This window comes from Suncus etruscus, chromosome X (genome assembly GCF_024139225.1).
Source record: "Suncus etruscus isolate mSunEtr1 chromosome X, mSunEtr1.pri.cur, whole genome shotgun sequence".
In the NCBI taxonomy this organism is placed as follows: Eukaryota; Metazoa; Chordata; class Mammalia; order Eulipotyphla; family Soricidae; genus Suncus; species Suncus etruscus.
Window position 1 is genome coordinate 82,284,931 of NC_064868.1, and position 24,036 is coordinate 82,308,966.

Here is a 24,036-nt window from a genome sequence, read left to right on the forward strand (position 1 = left end):
TGGAATTGGTGTTGGAAAATGAACTGCCAGAAATGACTATATTCCTAGAAATTATGATTTTTAAGGTAAAGAAATTTAATATTAAACACAGAAAAGATACAAAGTCATAACAGACAGAAATTTATGAAAGAAAAATAATACAATTTAATACTAAATTAAGTTAAATTCCTTGTGAGATATGCTATAGCATTTCTACAGCAAGCATTTACATTCTACATTTATACAACAAGCAAAACTATTTTTTCTAATACTTAGTTAGAAATTGTATGTGATGCATGACATTTTAAAATAATTTGTGATTTCACTGGAAAATATAAATCGCAAGTTATTCCCACTACTTATATATTAATTATATTAAAAATCATACACCAGGGGCTGGAATGGTGGTGCAAGAGCTAAGGCAACTACCTTGCCTGAGCTAGCCTAGGACAAATCTCCCACTGTCCCATATGGTCCCCCAAGACAGGAGCGAATTCTGAGCGCATAGCCAGGAGTAACCATTGAGTGTCACTGGGTGTGACTCCAGACAAACAATCTCCAGACAGACTCCAAACAGACAAACAAAAATATATTCCAGTAGATTGCTCAATGAATTTGAGTTATGCTAGGTATATGGTAGTCCTGAGTTCAATGCCCTGGAACCACATGTTTTTCTGAGAACTCTACTTCCTACTGTTACCCCCCAAATTTAAAAGGTAATAATACAGATAGAATTGTATGCAGGTAGATAATTATATATCTTCCTTAAAAGTATCAATTTATGTCCTCAGCCCATTTGTAATTTGATTAGTTTTACATTTGTCTTATACTATTGAGCTAATTTAGTTCCTTTTATATTGTGAATTTTAAATCTTTGTTAGAGTAGTTCTCCCTCATCATATTAGTAGTTGCTATAAATTGTAACTTTAAGGCAAAATTATGTATAATGAAACCTGGTTCACTATAGGCTCTTTGATATAAACAAGAGCAAAGTTCCCATTGATTATTTTTGGTCATAAACCTATTGCCAAACATTTTTAAAGTGATGTGTTTTGCTATTCAATACTTTTTTGGGGGGGATTTTGGGTCACACCCAACAGCGCACAAGGGTTACTACTGCCTCTACTCCTGGCTCTACTCTCAGAAATAACTCCTGGCAGGCTTTAGGGATCATATGAGATGCCAGGATTTAAACCACCATCCTTCTGCATGCAAGGCAAACACCCTAACTCCATACTATCTCTTGGGCCCACTGTTCAATACTATTAATGATTGTTTCCATGGTTACATCATCCAATCTCATATTTATAACCAGTGTGCATGTTCTGCTCCACCAGCGTTCTAAGAGTTCCTCCCACATAGCCCTCTCTCCACATTAGGATCAGAGTGCTTCTTTAATTTAATATATTTCCTCCATTTGTCCATCCATATCCATCTATTCATCCATCCATCCATTTATGCATTTTCTAAATCATGTTCCAATTCAGAGGTGAGTTGGCCAAATTCATACCTAGAAGCTCAACACACACTGTGAACACATATATGGACAAGGCAGCTTTCTATTACATACCTACACAAAAACACAAATGTTTGAAAAACTGAGATATGAAAATAAACATTTTGTGTTTATCTTTGGGATGCAAGAATCTCAAGTACTGAGAGAAATCCTATACGAGCACATGAAGAATGTGTGTGCTCAAAGCACCAGCCCCATCAGAAATTTAATTTTTCATCAATACTGTAATGAAAAAATATTATTGAACAATAATAGGATGTAATAGAAAGCTGTTCACAGTGGTGGCACAAGCAGTAGGGCGTTTGCCTTGAACATCGCTTATCTAGGATGACTGTGGTTCAGTCTCCCAGCATCCCATATGGTTCTTGAAACCAGGAGCGATTTCTGAATGCATAGGCAGGAGCAACCCCTGAACGTCACCGGGTGTGGCCACAAAACCAAAAAAAACGATTTATATGTAAATTATTAATGGAGTTTCAGTTAATTTCTGTGAGTTTTCTAAGAAAATATTTTTTCATAAAAATTATTATTTTATATCTACAAAATTATTATTTAAAAAGTTATTGCTATTTATAATATTATTTACAAATTTTTCCAAATGTAGTTGTTCAGACAATTGCCAACACCAGTGTGAACTTCCCACCACCAATTTCCCCGCCTGCCCTCCCATCTCCCAGCCTACTCTCTGATCAAGCACGTAACATTTATTACATCATACTTTCTCCAAAAGAGGACTGCTAACGAAAAGGAATTATCAAAAAAACAAATGCATCGCTTTTTTTTTTACTCCGCCCCCCCCCCCCCCATCAAGTCTGTGAGATTTCCTGGGGCAGCACAAGGGGTTCCTGGATACAAAGTGTGGTACCTCGGTGCTCAGTCACATGAGGCACCATACTCTTCTTGAATCATGAAAATGGCTGGATAAAACTCTTTAACATATGCTTTATCTCTAGATTATGACTTCTTTTAGGACCTGAAGCACATGACCAGCCAGATCACAGAAGCAACAACCTAGACCTATAGATTTTTACCACAGGGCCCAAGCATCGAACCCTTTCAACCAAACTAACATGCCCTTGCTCTTATACCCTCTCTTCTCATTACTTCGTATTTTTGTTGGTGGTGGTGTTTGATTGTTGGTATGTTTTGTTTTCTTTTGTTTTTCCTATTCTCTCTTCTTGTCTCCCTCTTCTTCCACCTTCTCCTCACTATCATCAACTCAATCTATGTTAAATAAAACCCACATGGTTACCTCTTCTACAGGAAAGGAAAGGTGACATATAGGGTGCTGTGGACAAAACTGAAAAGGGTAAACACCTATATAGATAGACCTCACTAACACTATGGTCAGTAAAAATAAAAAAAGCTAAATAAATTGTGAAGAGTTAAAAAAAAGTGCTGCAATGAATATAGGTGTGAGGAAGGGATTTTTGTATTGTATTTTTTGTCTTCTTCAGGTATATCCCTAGTAGTGGAATATGTGGATGTATGGGAGCTCAATTTCCATTTATTGGAGGAATCTCCATATTGTTTTCCATAAAGGCTGGACAAGAAAGCATTCCCACCAGCAGTAAATAAGAGTTCATTTCTCTCCACATCCCTGCCAGCACTGATTGTTCTTGTTCTTTGTGATGTGTCCCAGTCACTGTGGTGTGAGATGGTACATCATTGTAGTTTGGATTTGCATCTTCCTGCTGATTAGCGATGTGGAGCTTTTTTTCATGTGTCTTTTGGCCATTTGTATTTCTTCTTTGGGAAAATATCTGTTCCTCTCTTCTTTTCTCCCCATTTTTGATGGGGCTATATGTTTTATTTTATTTTATTTTATTGTTTTTGGTTTTTGGCCACACCCGGTGATGCTCAGGGGTTACTCCTGGCTATGCATTCAGAAGTCGCTCCTGGATTAGGGGACCATATGGGACGCCAGGGGATCGAACCAAGGTCCGTCCTAGGTTAGCGCTGGCAAAGCAGACACCTTACCTCTAGTGCCATCACGCCGGCCCTATGTTTTATTTCTTATTAAGTTCTGTCAGTAACTTGTATTTTTTGATATTAGTCCCTTGTCTGATGGGTATTGGGTAAAGTTTCTCCCATTCTGTGGGTGACTTTTGTATCTTTGGCACTATTTCCTTTGAGGTGCAGAAGCTTCTCAGCTTAGTATACCCGGTGATGCTCAGGGGCTACTCCTGGCTATGCACTCAGAAATCCCTTCTGGCTTGGGGTACCATACAGGACATCAGGAGACTGAACTGCAGTCTGTCTTAGGTTAGCGAGGACAAGGCATATGCCTTACCGCTTGAGACACCTCTCCGGCCCCATATCTTGGCTAATTTTATATGTGCCAACAGGTTTTCAAGTATCTAAAGTATTTTGCATTAACTCAGCATATGGCATGCTTCACCTGGCAATTACTCATGGTGCATATGTTTGCACTCTACTAGATTTAGGAAGCTCTGTTTACTCCTAAGGTTTTATACATTATCAATAAATAATAGCTTAAATATTTTAAATATCTATTGTTGCCAGTACAATTTTTACATTAATTAATATTTTCATCACAATCTTTTGTCTTCATTAGCAATATTTAAGCAGTTAGAAAATGTGATTTTTCTAATAAAAAGGATTTTCTTTCTAGAATAAAACATTTTTGTTTTTCTAGGCCTATCCAGATTTTACCCATTAGATTTTTTAAAATATTTTCACTTTTACTAAACTTTACAGTTGTAAGCTTTACAATAGATCACAAAATATATTAGCAAAGAATTAAATATTATTATTTTACTAATGCCAAGAGATGACCATAACCATAATGATTATTTGTTTAATATATCTATGATAATTAAATACTTATCTATGATAAGTAAAAGGGGTCTAGAAAAATGATCATTGGTTAAACCAAACAACCAATCAGTTGCCTTTATAATGACCAAACATATCCCATATACAATTACCACGCAGACAACAATCCCAGGTCTTTATTTTTCTGATCCTACCTTTTTTATTCACACTGTAACAAAATAATTATTTTCATACATTAAATTAACAATGATTTATATCATTTATATCTTACTAACACTACAAACTAACAGATATCTCTTAGTTATAGAATAATTAAAAATAGTTCCAAACCATTGGGTCAAATATCAGACTTGAAAAATGACTAAATTAATTAATAGAAATTCGCAGCAAAACATGAGGCTTAATAGTTGCATAAAAACTACACAGTGTTTATATCTTAAATATATAATAAAAAGACAATAAAATGATTGGTTTTCTGGTGTGATATCTCTTTTCTACAAAAATCAATTTCAACAAACTGAAAACCTACCTCTCATCAGAGATTCATAATAGATATGATGTCATTAAGCAAAAAAACTGATTGGAAGGCAGATTTGAAGAATCACAGGCTTACCAGAGTCTCAAGCCAGCCCAGAGGGAAGGAACTCATTACAACTGGTTCACTAGAGGCTTGATTTGAAGTCTGTGAGTAATGATAAGTCCATTTTTAAAGTTTACTTCCAGGAACCCTTATTTCACTAAAGATAGAAGAAAATCTCTCCTTTTACCTTCGACAAGAGAAATATTGCCTAGAGCACTCTGTTCTTCTTAACAAGAGGTTAGTTCAAAAGAATCAATTTTACCAGAGCATATACAGTGGTGATTTTATCAGATCCTACAGATCTAATGGATGGAAAATACTCAACTCTGACAGCATGATCTAGACATTTATGATAAGGGAACTACACAGTGTGATCCACACTTTTATTTAAGTATGAAGATGAAACATAGTTTGAAAACCAATTGTAAATAAATAAAAATGTGAACTCTACAAACATTTAGGAAGAAATAAATACTTGGCACATATCTTTTTCAAAAAAAGAAAATATTATTTCATGATATGTAATGAGACCAGAAGGAAAATAATACAAATATCAGATAAAGGAATTAAAACAAAACTATAAATGAGTATTTTATTTTGCTCTATAATTCTTCATATTTAAGCATATGTAATTTCCATTACAATGTGTTATGAAGAAAGAATGGCATAAATTTCCTAATTTTCTCCTGATATATATAAAATAATTCTTGATTGATTCAAGACACCTACGCTTTTTTCATTGAGAAATCCCACTGCTTAAATATATAGATTCTCTTGAAGTTATTGATAACTAGAAAAGTTGATTCAAAGTACATTAAAAATAAAGTTAAAGGAAATAAGAGAATAATGAGGACTAACCCCAACAAATATTTAATCACAGCCAAATCCTTAAATAATTTAAAATGTAACCCTGGCTCATGAATAGATAGATCAATAGAACAAGGTCTGAGATTGAGCTATATATGCAAATGCAAACTAAGAATCTTTATTTTCACTATAAAGTATTGTGTTTGCAGGTAAATTAGTCATTCAATAAATGGCTCTGTGTCCCTTGGATAGGTATCTGTCAATCATAATTAACATCATTTCTCATACCTTAAAAGTATTAATTTTCATATGAAAGAAGTTCTCAAAAGTAAATAATCAACTCATAAAAAATTTCTGATAGAGCCACAAAAATATGTTCACTATATGCATCTTGAGACATAATGAGTAATCACAACTTGGCAATATGGAATTTGGAAAGCAAAGCCATATTAACCATCTGTCCCTTTGCAAAATACTGTTGGCTGATCCTTATCTTAAAAGAGAAAGCCTGGACTTTGGCATGGCCAACATGAGTCATTTTTAACTACATCCAAAAAATTAGCTCTGCCTGTCCTTTAGCAAGTTTCATGCCATGACTCAAGAAACCTTCACTCCCCTCTGTTGGCTTTCTCATGCTGATATCCTATTTTCATCCCACATCTTAAATTTTTCCATATTCTCTTCTTAAGGTAATTCCACAATTTGCCTCCATTGCTTCACATTTTTAATTTAAGCACCATGTCCTTTATGAAGTTTTCCTGAACGGACACTATATGACACATATGTCCTAAGAAATTTCCAGCACTCCAATTTTCCTTCCATCCTACACCACCAAATAATAAATGAGAAAAAGGGGAAAACACACTCTATACTCTTATTCTCACCAGTTGGTGAGAACTAAAAAATTGATTTTGCATTAGCACAGATTCAATCATTTTTAGCACTATGTGTTTTCACATTTATGCTCAAACATACCAAGATTATCTATTTCCTGTACATTATTTGTTAATTTTTTACCATAATATGATAAGGTCCTAGTTATTTGTTTACCACCATCTATGAGTGACTCTCTAAAGTAATAAGGCTAATGTTCATATTTGTTACTCTTATACTATCTTCTGGAATGAGATAGCACAGGACGAGCCAGAAGGGCTAGTTGTTGATTACTTTTTCTGTCTCCTGTGATGTTAAAATCCAATTTATGGTGTCCTTCAGGCACAGCAAAAAGTTCTTTTATATTAGCGGATCATTGACTTTCTTTTATCATGGCTGCTATATTCAAGCTAATATATTTTCATTATTTCTTGCTGAAATTTACATCTTAGAGGTAATTTGTCACACATAATAATAGTAGAAAAGTCTAAAATTCAAGCAGAGGCTAGGGACATTCATATACCTAAGATATTACAAACAGAATATTAATAAAAATTCTGATTACACATTATCTTTGTAAGGATCTATGTAGCTAAGTAAGGAGACATAGCTGGTATATTGAGTTTTTAAGTGAAGTGCATTCATTAGATATATTCATATAATATCTATTCTCATATTTATAGTATAGTAATTATGGTGATTTTACATTTATTCTGAGTTAAGGCCATTGAAGGATAAAGAAAACATAATTATACATAATATGCAAGAAACAGAATAAACCATTTTGGAATCTTCATCTAATTGGAATGATGAATTTCTAGGTCCTACTCTTGAAATGACATAAGTCAACAAAACCACATTTTTTCCAAATGTTCTGAAGACTTTTCAAGACAAGTTTTACTCCTGATTTGTAGTACCAAGCATGTGGCTTTGTTTGAACAATATTGCTCCCAAATTACTGAGGTCAATAATATAGTATTAGTTTTGAATTGTCAATGTTGTACTAACAACATATAGTACATCTTCATCTAAAGAAAAAACATTTCCTCCTCCAAGAAGTCAGAACTAATGAGTTCTATGCCAAAATGTATTTGCCTTAAGATTCCCCTTGCACATGAAAAAAAAAATTACTTGTGGCTTAATGTATTTGCCTTAAGATTCCTCTTGCACATAAAAGAAAAAAATTACATATGGCTTCACTTTTAATTACCTTAATTTTCCAATACTTGATTCTATAAATATTTTAAAATATATTTTGTTGTAGTTAATGTAATATGTTTATAATAATATTAAATTTGATGAACATCTATTATGAACCACCACCAACAAAGTACCAACAGTTCCAGAAACATCCATCTTAAGTTACATCATCCTTAATTACTTTTCCTTTACCTATTTACCTCTAATCCCTCCACACCATACTATTTCACACTGCTTGATAATCTCAGTTTTGGAATTTAGGAATGATAGTTTTTCATTTGTTATTTACTATCTATCCTGCTGTTTTATTTTCTTAGATACTACAAATGAGTGATACGTGTCCTTCTCTGATTTATTTTACCTAACATGAATCAATCCAGCTTCCTTAATCTAACTTGCAGTAAACTACAAGATTTCATATTTTCATAAAATTGTGTACTCTTCTAGTTTGTATAAATGTCAGAGATTCTTTAGCCATATCTTTGAATGCAAAATAAACAAACTAAAAGATAAAGAATATTAGCTCTCAAAAATTTAATAAATTGCTCTAAGAACTCAATACAAAAATAATTAAAAATTTCTTGGGGGAGTTACCTCTACATAATGCATTCTCGTAAAATATGTGTTTGATGAATTTAGGGTAAAATGGGTGCTAAAGTAAGACATAGGAGAGAGAATTAAAAATCAGCAATAAATATATTAAAAGTTTATAAGGAAATATGTAAAGACTCTGAGATACTAAGAATATCATTATTCCTTTACTTTCTTCAAAAGTAAGTTGGCATGCATCTTTTTTTTTATTTAAACACCTTGATTACAAACATGATTGTGTTTGGTTTTCACTCATGTAAAGGACACCCCCCATCACCAGTGCAACATTCCCATCACCAATGTCCCAAGTTTCCCTCCTCCCCACCCGACCCCTGCCTGTACTCTAAACAGGCTCTCCATTTCCCTCATACATTCTCATTATTAGCACAGTTCAAAATGTAGTTATTTATTTAACTAAACTCATAATTATTTGTGGTGAGCTTCCTGAGGTGAGCTGGAAATTCCAGCTCTTTTCTCTTTTGTGTCTAAAAATTGTTATTGCAAGAATGTCTTTCATTTTTAATAAAACCCATAGATAAGTGAGACCATTTTGCATTTTTTACTCTCTCTCTGACTTATTTCCTCTAAATTTATAGCCAAATTTATATATAAATGTTATATATATTACATATTATACTACGTATAATATAATATATAATATATAATATAATATAATATAATATAATATAAATATATATAATATATATAATATAGAATATATAATAATATATAATATATAAATAAATATATTATATATATTTATATATTCTATATTATATATATAGATAAATTTATATAGAGAGCCATTTCTGTCATACTGTCCTTACTTGGTAATGTGAAAAAAAAAAAACATCAAAATGCAGAGTATCGCATTGTATCGGAAACAAAAACCAGTTATCTGCTGCGTTCAGGAAGCACACTTAACTTTTCAGTGTAAAAACATGCTCAGAGTAAAAGGATAGAAAAATAGAAAAATAGAAATTCTACTGAAAAAAAAAAACTAGAACTGGGGGCCGGGCGGTGGCGCTGGAGGTAAGGTGCCTGCCTTGCCTGCACTAGCCTAGGATGGACCGCGGTTCGATCCCCCGGCATCCCATATGGTCCCCCCAAGAAGCCAGGAGCAACTTCTGAGCGCATAGCCAGGAGTAACCCCTGAGCGTCACAGGGTGTGGCCCAAAAACCAAAAAAAAAAAAAAAAAAAAAAACTAGAACTAATACAGGACATAAAAATGCAGAGTATCGCGTTGTATCGGAAACAAAAACCAGTTATCTGCTGCGTTCAGAAAGCACACTTAACTTTTCAGTATGGAAACATGCTAAGAGTAAAAGGATAGAAAAATAAAAAAAATAGAAATTCTACTGAAAAAAAAAACTAGAACTAATACAGGACACTGCTTATCAAACCCTAGTTGGTCCCCTGTAAGACAAGCTCCATATTTATTTTCCCGGCCATACTGATAGCTACTTTAAATGCTTTGTGCTGGAGAAATTGCATGGCGTTAAGACGTGTGCCTTTCATGCAGAAAGAAAGGGGATCGAATCCTGGCATCCCATATGGTCCTCTGTGCCTGCCAGGGACGATTTCTGAGCTTTAAGCCAGGAGTAAGTCCTGAAGACTGCCGGGTTTGACCCAAACCCCCAGCCCCCAAAATCACTAGATCAAATACCCGAGGGTCTGTTTCAAAGTCTTCATTTTATGCAATGGATCGGAGGGCCTTTCCTTATTTCAGGACTAGGCTGTATTTATTAATAACAATTTGTAGAATTATTTCATTTGAAGGTGATCCCTCCCTATACATTTTCTCATGGGAATGCTTTACTTATTAAGTGCAGTTTATTGCTCCACGTGATTGCATGAGTGTTTGATCAGCTTTGTGTAGAATATCATGGCACTATACCACAGCCTTCGTGGAATTTGTACAATGATTTGGAGCTTATTGCTATTTCAATGACATGAATCCTCCCAATCCTGAGCAGACGTGTTTAGTTAGCAGAGGGTGTTCTTACATTTTTTGAAGAAGAACTATGCACATCTTTTGTATAGGTCTGTTACATCTTTTATTCAACGGATTCATCACTGATTAATGTTCTGTGGCACCGATGTAAATAATATTTTTATCCAAATAATTTCAAATTTATAGGAATACCAGGTGAGGACAAAAAGGGAAGGAGAAGAACAATTAGAGAAGGAGATAATAGCAGAGAACTCCTCCACTTTCTGGAAAGAGGATGCTGTATAACTCTAAGAGGCAAAAAGGGTGACAAACAAAAGAGAGCCTAAAAGAACGACACCAAAACATATTGGATTATAAATGAAAAAAAATAACAAAAACAGAAACAAAGAGAGATGGGAGTTTTAAAGTAAAAAGTAGAAAAAACCTGAAGTATAATGGAAAGAACATAAGAATAAGTCAGATCATTCATATGTAATTGTACAGGAAACAAAAGAGAAGAATAACATATCCAAACTACTGAATGAAAGAAATTTTCAACCTAGAGTCCACTCCCCAGCTAAACTCGCATTCAGATGGGAAGGAGAATTAAAAATATTCCAACTCAAAACAAGAAAAGAAAATATAAAGAAAGCCTGTCTAGAGTACAGGCCAGGGAAGGGTGGGAAGGAAGGACACTTGGGATATTGGTGATGGGAATGTTGCACTGCTGAAGGGTTTCTGATCTCTATATAAAAGGAAATCAAAAGAAAAGTTAAGAAAAGATCTGGGGCCCGGAGAGATAGCACAGTGGTGTTTGCCTTGCAAGCAGACGATCAAGAACCAAAGGAGGTTGGGTCGAATCCCGGTGTCCCATATGGTCACCCGTGCCTGCCAGGAGCTATTTCTGAGCAGACAGCCAGGAGTAAATCCTGAGCAACGCTGGGTGCGGCCCAAAAACCAAAAATCAAACAAACAAAAAAAATGAGAACAGAAAAGAAAAGATCTGGACTCTCAAAGCTTACCACAGGCTGTGTTCTTTACACTGGCTATATAGAAAGAGCAGGTACAGTAAATGTTCCCTGTACACACCTCAAACCAGGCCCTCTGCCTGGTCTGTATTGTGAATGCGGGGACAAGAAAAACTCATAATACTCCAGCTAATGAAACTGAACTACTCAAAGGTCAATTAAACAAACCAAATTCCCAATGTAACGACAACAATCCTACACAATACATGTTAAAGAGCCATTTCTGTCATACTGTCCTTACTTGGTAATGTGAAAAAAAAATAAACATCAAAATGCAGAGTATCGCGTTGATTCGGAAACAAAAACCAGTTATCTGCTGCGTTCAGGAAGCACACTTAACTTTTCAGTATGGAAACATGCTCAGAGTAAAAGGATAGAAAACTAGAAATTCTACTGAAAAAAAAAACTAGAACTAATTTTATGCAGTAACATCATAAAATTAACACTATTGTATCAATATTCTGTATACTGTTATATTTGTCATTCGATCAGTAGAAAAACTCTATGGCAAGGTAAGGAGGGAAAACAACAGCCCTTTTATTTGTTAGCAGTGGGATAAAGGGTCAAGAACCATTTTTTCAGTCACCAATCCATACATAGTTATCACTCGTGCAAAGAACTCAGCAATGAAAGTTGCTGGGTCATTATTGCACAACATCACTCTTCCCTTCCTTCCTTTCTTCCCTTCCTGGTCCCACACAAAGAAAACTACAAAGTGAACATTTTGCTCCATGTTTTATTGGGGCAACTACATGATCGACTTGCACTCGAAAGAGCAAAGAAAGCACGTGTGCACTGCCTTTGTGGAGGGCAAGCACAATCTTTGAGAGATTATGAGCACTGGGAAGTTGAAGGTGTCTCCGCACCTTCCTCGTCGTTCTTGGGCTGATTGTCCTTTGCCTTCTTAGTTCGGTACCAAAATACAAAGACGTGCACCTTCTTCCCTTTACGCCTACTCTTATTCTTCTTCAGCCTGGTGTTCACCATTTCTACTATCTCTTTCACCTAATAGGAGATCAAGGTCGACAGAAATGCCTTTGTCATTGAAATAGACTTTTTTTCTTGAACTTTCAGCATCGTAATGAAATCGTTGCATGCAGAGATCCAAGCACACTACATTCCAACACTTGTCCCACTGCCAGAATTGGGGCCAGCCCCTCCACCACCCCGAAAGAACCCAACATTCCCGTTGGAAAATAAAGCAACACTGAAGGAGGGCCCACCATGGAAGGGTCAGGCTCCACGTGGGGAAAGGAAGAGACTCTGAGGCAGAATTGAAGGAAAAGTTACCCAAGACCAGAGTCAACTCACCTTTTTAATCTCTTCTTCCTTCTCCTTGTCGTCAAGCTCATGAGAGTCATCCAGGACCTCACAGGAGAAGTCCTGCTGCCCCGGGGACCTCTTGAGGATAACTTTCCTCACTGTGACTCCGCTTGGCCATGTTTGGGCACCGGAAGCAGAAGCACCTCCCTCCTCCTCTGAATTTGACATGGTGAAGCACCAACAGTGCCTGCTGCCTTCTGGCTTCTGCTGCGCCCAGTAATATCCTGGCACCAGCGGAAACACCCCCCTTGTTCTGGTGGGCTGCAAGATATTGCCCCAGTCAATAGCAGCCTGAGGTGAAGTTACATCACAAAGGCTATCTGGTGACATTTGTAGGGGCAGGGCCCAGCCAGAGTTCAGTGGGCTTGACTAAAGAAATGGGGTGGGGGTGGGCTTTATCAACGTCTCTTAAAGGGTCTCCTGCAATTAAGGTCTTCTATTTCCTCATCTCTAGTTCAATTGAGATCAGAAAGTATGTTTTCTCCAAATCATTGATCACTGCACCTAGTCCTAAATGGGCTCATTGGCACTCATAATTTCCCCTTCTTACCATTACGTAGTCAGTTCTTAGAGGAGGTTTCTAAGGAAAGTTTCAGGTTCAGAATGGATTTCGACATATAGTGACATAGAACTTCCACACTCCTAACATGTGTCTCTTACTGGTTTCCTGCGTTGGTAGGAACTTCCTAGACTAGCTTAACCATTATCGAAATGGCACTACCGTTCATACAGGATGGCTTACCTTGAAAAAAATATCATATTTTCCTAACATATCATGGTCCAGGATATAATTCGCAAATACTGTTTATTTTAATAATGATGAACATTTACCTTCATTTTTGATGATTTTAGTTACTCCTTTATTTATTTTTATTTAATTGCTTGGTGTTATTGTCAAGGTCACTATTGCTCATGGTGGTGCTCAGATTTCCATATGGTACACTGCTTATCAAACACTAGTTGGTCCCCTGTAAGACAAGCTCCATATTTATTTTCCCGGCCATACTGATAGCTACTTTAAATGCTTTGTGCTGGAGAAATTGCATGGCATTGAGACGTGTGCCTTTCATGCAGAAAGAAAGGGGATCGAACCCTGGCATCCCATATGGTCCTCTGTGCCTGCCAGGGACGATTTCTGAGCGTTGAGCCAGGAGTAAGCCCTGAAGACTGCCGGGTTTGACCCAAACCCCCAGCCCCCAAAATCACTAGATCAAATACCCGAGGGTCTGTTTCAAAGTCTTCATTTTATGCAATGGATCGGAGGGCCTTTCTTTATTTCAGGACTAGGCTGTATTTATTAATAACAATTTGTAGAATTATTTCATTTGAAGGTGATCCCTCCCTATACATTTTCTCATGGGAATGCTTTACTTATTAAGTGCAGTTTATTGCTCCACGTGATTGCATGAGTGTTTGACCAGCTTTGTGTAGGATATCATGGCACTATTCCACAGCCTTCGTGGAATTTGTACAATGATTTGGAGCTTATTGCTATTTCAATGACATGAATCCTCCTAATCCTGAGCAGACGTGTTTAGTTAGCAGAGTGTGTTCTTACATTTTTTGAAGAAGAACTATGCACATCTTTTGTATAGGTCTGTTACATCTTTTATTCAACGGATTCATCACTGATTAATGTTCTGTGGCACCGATGTAAATAATATTTTTATCCAAATAATTTCAAATTTATAGGAATACCAGGTGAGGACAAAAAGGGAAGGAGAAGAACAATTAGAGAAGGAGATAATAGCAGAGAACTCCTCCACTTTCTGGAAAGAGGATGCTGTATAACTCTAAGAGGCAAAAAGGGTGACAAACAAAAGAGAGCCTAAAAGAACGACACCAAAACATATTGGATTATAAATGAAAAAAAATAACAAAAACAGAAACAAAGAGAGATGGGAGTTTTAAAGTAAAAAGTAGAAAAAACCTGAAGTATAATGGAAAGAACATAAGAATAAGTCAGATCATTCATATGTAATTGTACAGGAAACAAAAGAGAAGAATAACATATCCAAACTAATGAATGAAAGAAATTTTCAACCTAGAGTCCACTCCCCAGCTAAACTCGCATTCAGATGGGAAGGAGAATTAAAAATATTCCAACTCAAAACAAGAAAAGAAAAAATAAAGAAAGCCTGTCTAGAGTACAGGCCAGGGTAGGGTGGGAAGGAAGGACACTTGGGATATTGGTGATGGGAATGTTGCACTGCTGAAGGGTTTCTGATCTCTATATAAAAGGAAATCAAAAGAAAAGTTAAGAAAAGATCTGGGGCCCGGAGAGATAGCACAGTGGTGTTTGCCTTGCAAGCAGACGATCAAGAACCAAAGGAGGTTGGGTCGAATCCCGGTGTCCCATATGGTCACCCGTGCCTGCCAGGAGCTATTTCTGAGCAGACAGCCAGGAGTAAATCCTGAGCAAACTGGGTGCGGCCCAAAAACCAAAAATCAAACAAACAAAAAAAATGAGAACAGAAAAGAAAAGATCTGGACTCTCAAAGCTTACCACAGGCTGTGTTCTTTACACTGGCTATATAGAAAGAGCAGGTACAGTAAATGTTCCCTGTACACACCTCAAACCAGGCCCTCTGCCTGGTCTGTATTGTGAATGGGGGGGACAAGAAAAACTCATAATACTCCAGGTAATGAAACTGAACTACTCAAAGGTCAATTAAACAAACCAAATTCCCAATGTAACGACAACAATCCTACACAATACATGTTAAAGAGCCATTTCTGTCATACTGTCCTTACTTGGTAATGTGAAAAAAAAAATAAACATCAAAATGCAGAGTATCGCGTTGATTCGGAAACAAAAACCAGTTATCTGCTGCGTTCAGGAAGCACACTTAACTTTTCAGTATGGAAACTTGCTCAGAGTAAAAGGATAGAAAAATAGAAATTCTACTGAAAAAACAACTAGAACTAATTTTATGCAGTAACATCATAAAATTAACACTATTGTATCAATATTCTGTATACTGTTATATTTGTCATTCGATCAGTAGAAAAACTCTATGGCAAGGTAAGGAGGGAAAACAACAGCCCTTTTATTTGTTAGCAGTGGGATAAAGGGTCAAGAACCATTTTATCAGTCACCAATCCATACATAGTTATCACTCGTGCAAAGAACTCAGCAATGAAAGTTGCTGGGTCATTATTGCACAACATCACTCTTCCCTTCCTTCCTTTCTTCCCTTCCTGGTCCCACACAAAGAAAACTACAAAGTGAACATTTTGCTCCATGTTTTATTGGGGCAACTACATGATCGACTTGCACTCGAAAGAGCAAAGAAAGCACGTGTGCACTGCCTTTGTGAGGGCAAGCACAATCTTGGAGAGATTATGAGCACTGGGAAGTTGAAGGTGTCTCCGCACCTTCCTCGTCGTTCTTGGGCTGATTGTCCTTTGCCTTCTTAGTTCGGTACCAAAATACAAAGACGTGCACCTTCTTCCCTTTACGCCTACTCTTATTCTCCTTCAGCCTGGTGTTCACCATTTCTACTATCTCTTTCACCTAATAGGAGATCAAGGTCGACAGAAATGCCTTTGTCATTGAAATAGACTTTTTTCTTGAACTTTCAGCATCATAATGAAATCGTTGCATGCAGAGATCCAAGCACACTACATTCCAACACTGTCCCACTGCCAGAATTGGGGCCAGCCCCTCCACCACCCCGAAAGAACCCAACATTCCCGTTGGAAAATAAAGCAACACTGAAGGAGGGCCCACCATGGAAGGGTCAGGCTCCACGTGGGGAAAGGAAGAGACTCTGAGGCAGAATTGAAGGAAAAGTTACCCAAGACCAGAGTCAACTCACCTTTTTAATCTCTTCTTCCTTCTCCTTGTCGTCAAGCTCATGAGAGTCATCCAGGACCTCACAGGAGAAGTCCTGCTGCCCCGGGGACCTCTTGAGGATAACTTTCCTCACTGTGACTCCGCTTGGCCATGTTTGGGCACCGGAAGCAGAAGCACCTCCCTCCTCCTCTGAATTTGACATGGTGAAGCAACAACAGTGCCTGCTGCCTTCTGGCTTCTGCTGCGCCCAGTAATATCCTGGCACCAGCGGAAACACCCCCCTTGTTCTGGTGGGCTACAAGATATTGCCCCAGTCAATAGCAGCCTGAGGTGAAATTACATCACAAAGGCTATCTGGTGACATTTGTAGGGGCAGGGCCCAGCCAGATTTCAGTGGGCTTGACTAAAGAAATGGGGTGGGGGTGGGCTTTATCAACGTCTCTTAAAGGGTCTCCTGCAATTAAGGTCTTCTATTTCCTCATCTCTAGTTCAATTGAGATCAGAAAGTATGTTTTCTCCAAATCATTGATCACTGCACCTAGTCCTAAATGGGCTCATTGGCACTCATAATTTCCCCTTCTTACCATTACGTAGTCAGTTCTTAGAGGAGGTTTCTAAGGAAAGTTTCAGGTTCAGAATGGATTTCCACATATAGTGACATAGAACTTCCACACTCCTAACATGTGTCTCTTACTGGTTTCCTGCGTTGGTAGGAACTTCCTAGACTAGCTTAACCATTATAGAAATGGCACTACCGTTCATACAGGATGGCTTACCTTGAAAAAAATATCATATTTTCCTAACATATCATGGTCCAGGATATAATTCGCAAATACTCTTTATTTTAATCATGATGAACATTTACCTTCATTTTTGATGATTTTAGTTACTCCTTTATTTATTTTTATTTAATTGCTTGATGTTATTGTCAAGGTCACTGTTGCTCATGGTGGTGCTCAGATTTCCATATGGTACACTGCTTATCAAACCCTAGTTGGTCCCCTGTAAGACAAGCTCCATATTTATTTTCCCGGCCATACTGATAGCTACTTTAAATGCTTTGTGTTGGAGAAATTGCATGGCGTTCAGACGTGTGCCTTTCATGCAGAAAGAAAGGGGATCGAATCCTGGCATCCCATATGGTCCTCTGTGCCTGCCAGGGACGATTTCTGAGCGTTGAGCCAGGAGTAAGCCCTGAAGACTGCCGGGTTTGACCCAAACCCCCAGTCCCCAAAATCACTAGATCAAATACCCGAGGGTCTGTTTCAATGTCTTCATTTTATGCAATGGATCGGAGGGCCTTTCTTTATTTCAGGACTAGGCTGTTTTTATTAATAACAATTTGTAGAATTATTTCATTTGAAGGTGATCCCACCCTATACATTTTCTCATGGGAATGCTTTACTTATTAAGTGCAGTTTATTGCTCCACGTGATTGCATGAGTGTTTGACCAGCTTTGTGTAGAATATCATGGCACTATTCCACAGCCTTCGTGGAATTTGTACAATGATTTGGAGCTTATTGCTATTTCAATGACATGAATCCTCCCAATCCTGAGCAGACGTGTTTAGTTAGCAGAGTGTGTTCTTACATTTTTTGAAGAAGAACTATGCACATCTTTTGTATAGGTCTGTTACATCTTTTATTCAACTCATTCATCACTGATTAATTTTCTGTGGCACCGATGTAAATAATATTTTTATCCAAATAGTTTCAAATTTATTAGGAATACCAGGTGAGGACAAAAAGGGAAGGAGAAGAACAATTAGAGAAGGAGATAATAGCAGAGAACTCCTCCACTTTCTGGAAAGAGGATGCTGTATAACTCTAAGAGGCAAAAAGGGTGACAAACAAAAGAGAGCCTAAAAGAACGACACCAAAACATATTGGATTATAAATGAAAAAAAATAACAAAAACAGAAACAAAGAGAGATGGGAGTTTTAAAGTAAAAAGTAGAAAAAAACTGAAGTATAATGGAAAGAACATAAGAATAAATCAGATCCTTCATATGTAATTGTACAGGAAAGAAAAGAGAAGAATAACATATCCAAACTAATGAATGAAAGAAATTTTCAACCTAGAGTCCACTCCCCAGCTAAACTCGCATTCAGATGGGAAGGAGAATTAAAAATATTCCAACTCAAAACAAGAAAAGAAAAAATAAAGAAAGCCTGTCTAGAGTACAGGCCAGGGTAGGGTGGGAAGGAAGGACACTTGGGATATTGGTGATGGGAATGTTGCACTGCTGAAGGGTTTCTGATCTCTATATAAAAGGAAATCAAAAGAAAAGTTAAGAAAAGATCTGGGGCCCGGAGAGATAGCACAGTGGTGTTTGCCTTGCAAGCAGCCGATCCAGGACCAAAGGTGGTTGGTTCGAATCCCGGTGTCCCATATGGTCCCCGTGCCTGCCAGGAGCTATTTCTGAGCAGACAGCCAGGAGTAACCCCTGAGCAACGCTGGGTGCGGCCCAAAAACCAAAAATCAAACAAACAAAAAAAATGAAAACAGAAAAGAAAAGATCTGGACTCTCAAAGCTTACCACAGGCTGTGTTCTTTACACTGGCTATATAGAAAGAGCAGGTACAGTAAATGTTCCCTGTACACACCTCAAACCAGGCCCTCTGCCTGGTCTGTATTGTGAATGGGGGGGACAAGAAAAACTCATAATACTCCAGCTAATGAAACTGAACTACTCAAAGGTCAATTAAACAAACCAAATTCCCAATGTAACGACAACAATCCTAAACAATACATGTTAAAGAGCCATTTCTGTCATACTGTCCTTACTTGGTAATGTGAAAAAAAAATAAACATCAAAATGCAGAGTATCGCGTTGATTCGGAAACAAAAACCAGTTATCTGCTGCGTTCAGGAAGCACACTTAACTTTTCAGTATGGAAACATGCTCAGAGTAAAAGGATAGAAAACTAGAAATTCTACTGAAAAAAAAAATAGAACTAATTTTATGCAGTAACATCATAAAATTAACACTATTGTATCAATATTCTGTATACTGTTATATTTGTCATTCGATCAGTAGAAAAACTCTATGGCAAGGTAAGGAGGGAAAACAACAGCCCTTTTATTTGTTAGCAGTGGGATAAAGGGTCAAGAACCATTTTTTCAGTCACCAATCCATACATAGTTATCACTCGTGCAAAGAACTCAGCAATGAAAGTTGCTGGGTCATTATTGCACAACATCACTCTTCCCTTCCTTCCTTTCTTCCCTTCCTGGTCCCACACAAAGAAAACTACAAAGTGAACATTTTGCTCCATGTTTTATTGGGGCAACTACATGATCGACTTGCACTTGAAAGAGCAAAGAAAGCACGTGTGCACTGCCTTTTTGAGGGCAAGCACAATCTTTGAGAGATTATGAGCACTGGGAAGTTGAAGGTGTCTCCGCACCTTCCTCGTCGTTCTTGGGCTGATTGTCCTTTGCCTTCTTAGTTCGGTACCAAAATACAAAGACGTGCACCTTCTTCCCTTTACGCCTACTCTTATTCTCCTTCAGCCTGGTGTTCACCATTTCTACTATCTCTTTCACCTAGTAGGAGATCAAGGTCGACAGAAATGCCTTTGTCATTGAAATAGACTTTTTTCTTGAACTTTCAGCATCATAATGAAATCGTTGCATGCAGAGATCCAAGCACACTACATTCCAACACTTGTCCCACTGCCAGAATTGGGGCCAGCCCCTCCACCACCCCGAAAGAACCCAACATTCCCGTTGGAAAATAAGGCAACACTGAAGGAGGGCCCACCATGGAAGGGTCAGGCTCCACGTGGGGAAAGGAAGAGACTCTGAGGCAGAATTGAAGGAAAAGTTACCCAAGACCAGAGTCAACTCACCTTTTTAATCTCTTCTTCCTTCTCCTTGTCGTCAAGCTCATGAGAGTCATCCAGGACCTCACAGGAGAAGTCCTGCTGCCCCGGGGACCTCTTGAGGATAACTTTCCTCACTGTGACTCCGCTTGGCCATGTTTGGGCACCGGAAGCAGAAGCACCTCACTCCTCCTCTGAATTTGACATGGTGAAGCACCAACAGTGCCTGCTGCCTTCTGGCTTCTGCTGCGCCCAGTAATATCCTGGCACCAGCGGAAACACCCCCCTTGTTCTGGTGGGCTGCAAGATATTGCCCCAGTCAATAGCAGCCTGAGGTGAAGTTACATCACAAAGGCTATCTGGTGACATTTGTAGGGGCAGGGCCCAGCCAGAGTTCAGTGGGCTTGACTAAAGAAATGGGGTGGGGATGGGCTTCATCAACATCTCTTAAAGGGTCTCCTGCAATTAAGGTCTTCTATTTCCTCATCTCTAGTTCAATTGAGATCAGAAAGTATGTTTTCTCCAAATCATTGATCACTGCACCTAGTCCTAAATGGGCTCATTGGCACTCATAATTTCCCCTTCTTACCATCATTACGTAGTCAGTTCTTAGAGGAGGTTTCTAAGGAAAGTTTCAGGTTCAGAATGGATTTCGACATATAGTGATATAGAACTTCCACACTCCTAACATGTGTCTCTTACTGGTTTCCTGCGTTGGTAGGAACTTCCTAGACTAGCTTAACCATTATAGAAATGGCACTACCGTTCATACAGGATGGCTTACCTTGAAAAAAATATCATATTTTCCTAACATATCATGGTCCAGGATATAATTCGCAAATACTCTTTATTTTAATCATGATGAACATTTACCTTCATTTTTGATGATTTTAGTTACTCCTTTATTTATTTTTATTTAATTGCTTGGTGTTATTGTCAAGGTCACTGTTGCTCAAGGTGGTGCTCAGATTTCCATACGGTACACTGCTTATCAAACCCTAGTTGGTCCCCTGTAAGACAAACTCCATATTTATTTTCCCGGCCATACTGATAGCTACTTTAAATGCTTTGTGCTGGAGAAATTGCATGGCGTTAAGACGTGTGCCTTTCATGCAGAAAGAAAGGGAATCGAATTCTGGCATCCCATATGGTCCTCTGTGCCTGCCAGGGACGATTTCTGAGCGTTGAGCCAGGAGTAAGCCCTGAAGACTGCCGGGTTTGACCCAAAACCCCAGCCCCCAAAATCACTAGATCAAATACCCGAGGGTCTGTTTCAAAGTCTTCATTTTATGCAATGGATCGGAGGGCCTTTCTTTATTTCAGGACTAGGCTGTATTTATTAATAACAATTTGTAGAATTATTTCATTTGAAGATGATCCCTCCCTATATATTTTCTCATGGGAATGCTTTACTTATTAAGTGCAGTTTATTGCTCCACGTGATTGCATGAGTGTTTGACCAGCTTTGTGTAGAATATCATGGCACTATTCCACAGCCTTCGTGGAATTTGTACAATGATTTGGAGCTTATTGCTATTTCAATGACATGAATCCTCCCAATCCTGAGCAGATGTGTTTAGTTAACAGAGTGTGTTCTTACATTTTTTGAAGAAGAACTATGCACATCTTTTGTATAGGTCTGTTACACCTTTTATTCAACGGATTCATCACTGATTAATGTTCTGTGGCACCGATGTAAATAATATTTTTATCCAAATAATTTCAAATTTATAGGAATACCAGGTGAGGACAAAAAGGGAAGGAGAAGAACAATTAGAGAAGGAGATAATAGCAGAGAACTCCTCCACTTTCTGGAAAGAGGATGCTGTATAACTCTAAGAGGCAAAAAGGGTGACAAACAAAAGAGAGCCTAAAAGAACGACACCAAAACATATTGGATTATAAATGAAAAAATAACAAAAACAGAAACAAAGAGAGATGGGAGTTTTAAAGTAAAAAATAGAAGAAAACCTGAAGTATAATGGAAAGAACATAAGAATAAATCAGATCCTTCATATGTAATTGTACAGGAAAGAAAAGAGAAGAATAACATATCCAAACTACTGAATGAAAGAAATTTTCAACCTAGAGTCCACTCCCCAGCTAAACTCGCATTCAGATGGGAAGGAGAATTAAAAATATTCCAACTCAAAACAAGAAAAGAAAAAATAAAGAAAGCCTGTCTAGAGTACAGGCCAGGGTAGGGTGGGAAGGAAGGACACTTGGGATATTGGTGATGGGAATGTTGCACTGCTGAAGGGTTTCTGATCTCTATATAAAAGGAAATCAAAAGAAAAGTTAAGAAAAGATCTGGGGCCCAGAGAGATAGCACAGTGGTGTTTGCCTTGCAAGCAGCCGATCCAGGACCAAAGGTGGTTGGTTCGAATCCCGGTGTCCCATATGGTCCCCGTGCCTGCCAGGAGCTATTTCTGAGCAGACAGCCAGGAGTAACCCCTGAGCAACGCTGGGTGCGGCCCAAAAACCAAAAATCAAACAAACAAAAAAAATGAGAACAGAAAAGAAAAGATCTGGACTCTCAAAGCTTACCACAGGCTGTGTTCTTTACACTGGCTATATAGAAAGAGCAGGTACAATAAATGTTCCCTGTACACACCTCAAACCAGGCCCTCTGCCTGGTCTGTATTGTGAATGCGGGGACAAGAAAAACTCATAATACTCCAGCTAATGAAACTGAACTACTCAAAGGTCAATTAAACAAACCAAATTCCCAATGTAACGACAACAATCCTACACAATACATGTTAAAGAGCCATTTCTGTCATACTGTCCTTACTTGGTAATGTGAAAAAAAATAAACATCAAAATGCAGAGTATCGCGTTGATTCGGAAACAAAAACCAGTTATCTGCTGCGTTCAGGAAGCACACTTAACTTTTCAGTATGGAAACATGCTCAGAGTAAAAGGATAGAAAACTAGAAATTCTACTGAAAAAAAAAACTAGAACTAATTTTATGCAGTAACATCATAAAATTAACACTATTGTATCAATATTCTGTATACTGTTATATTTGTCATTCGATCAGTAGAAAAACTCTATGGCAAGGTAAGGAGGGAAAACAACAGCCCTTTTATTTGTTAGCAGTGGGATAAAGGGTCAAGAACCATTTTTTCAGTCACCAATCCATACATAGTTATCACTCGTGCAAAGAACTCAGCAATGAAAGTTGCTGGGTCATTATTGCACAACATCACTCTTCCCTTCCTTCCTTTCTTCCCTTCCTGGTCCCACACAAAGAAAACTACAAAGTGAACATTTTGCTCCATGTTTTATTGGGGCAACTACATGATCGACTTGCACTCGAAAGAGCAAAGAAAGCACGTGTGCACTGCCTTTGTGAGGGCAAGCACAATCTTGGAGAGATTATGAGCACTGGGAAGTTGAAGGTGTCTCCGCACCTTCCTCGTCGTTCTTGGGCTGATTGTCCTTTGCCTTCTTAGTTCGGTACCAAAATACAAAGACGTGCACCTTCTTCCCTTTACGCCTACTCTTATTCTTCTTCAGCCTGGTGTTCACCATTTCTACTATCTCTTTCACCTAATAGGAGATCAAGGTCGACAGAAATGCCTTTGTCATTGAAATAGACTTTTTTCTTGAACTTTCAGCATCATAATGAAATCGTTGCATGCAGAGATCCAAGCACACTACATTCCAACACTTGTCCCACTGCCAGAATTGGGGCCAGCCCCTCCACCACCCCGAAAGAACCCAACATTCCCGTTGGAAAATAAGGCAACACTGAAGGAGGGCCCACCATGG

At 38.0% G+C, this 24,036-nt stretch overlaps 4 non-coding genes across 4 annotated transcripts; all 4 read left to right on the plus strand.

Moving 5' to 3' along the window:
- Positions 1-11,284: 11,284 nt before the first annotated feature.
- LOC125999851 (small nucleolar RNA SNORA51) lies at positions 11,285-11,417 on the plus strand. The gene has a single exon (XR_007492314.1). It is a non-coding gene; the product is annotated as a small nucleolar RNA SNORA51 (small nucleolar RNA).
- A 3,702-nt stretch (positions 11,418-15,119) lies between these two features.
- On the plus strand, positions 15,120-15,253 carry LOC125999846 (small nucleolar RNA SNORA51). The gene has a single exon (XR_007492310.1). It is a non-coding gene; the product is annotated as a small nucleolar RNA SNORA51 (small nucleolar RNA).
- Positions 15,254-18,953: 3,700 nt separating this feature from the next.
- LOC125999847 (small nucleolar RNA SNORA51) lies at positions 18,954-19,087 on the plus strand. Its single transcript, XR_007492311.1, has one exon. It is a non-coding gene; the product is annotated as a small nucleolar RNA SNORA51 (small nucleolar RNA).
- Positions 19,088-22,788: 3,701 nt separating this feature from the next.
- Positions 22,789-22,921, plus strand: LOC125999854 (small nucleolar RNA SNORA51). Its single transcript, XR_007492317.1, has one exon. It is a non-coding gene; the product is annotated as a small nucleolar RNA SNORA51 (small nucleolar RNA).
- Positions 22,922-24,036: the final 1,115 nt, after the last annotated feature.